The sequence below is a fragment of the Myotis brandtii genome, unplaced genomic scaffold, assembly GCF_000412655.1.
Source record: "Myotis brandtii unplaced genomic scaffold, ASM41265v1 scaffold786, whole genome shotgun sequence".
Lineage (NCBI taxonomy): Eukaryota > Metazoa > Chordata > Mammalia > Chiroptera > Vespertilionidae > Myotis > Myotis brandtii.
This window is the reverse complement of record NW_005371157.1, coordinates 436,066-436,361: the sequence shown is the minus strand read 5'-3', so window position 1 is coordinate 436,361 and position 296 is coordinate 436,066. Positions and strand designations below refer to the sequence as shown.

The 296-nt window shown below is 67.6% G+C and overlaps 1 long non-coding RNA gene across 2 annotated transcripts in view; it reads right to left on the bottom strand.

The window, feature by feature from the left end:
- The window catches only part of LOC102258099, a 6,342-nt gene extending 6,052 nt beyond the window's left edge, over nucleotides 1-290 (bottom strand). For both annotated transcript variants that reach the window (XR_001360032.1, XR_001360031.1), the window contains exon 1: nucleotides 3-290. This is a non-coding gene — a long non-coding RNA (uncharacterized LOC102258099). The remainder of the gene's footprint in view (nucleotides 1-2) is intronic.
- Nucleotides 291-296: the final 6 nt, after the last annotated feature.

Below are 296 nucleotides of genomic sequence, written 5' to 3'. Positions count from 1 at the left end.
ACGCTCGTTTCCCACGTCGAGGGGCGGGGCTTCTCCGCCCCCCCGCGACCATCAGAATGGGGAGAGCGGGGTTCCCCAGGCCGCGGGGTTCCCCGGGCAGGGTCGGTGAGAGCAGCTCTCACTTGTATGTTGCCCAGGAAGCCGAGGTTCTGGCCTTGTTCCGGCTCGGCTCGCCAGGACCCCCTTTTCTGTTTCGGAACCGTCCATCCTAGTGCCCGTCAGTAGACGAGTCTAAGAGCGGACACGCGCGGGGGGAGCTCAGGACAGTGCACGCGAGGCTGTCGCCGGCCGGGCAG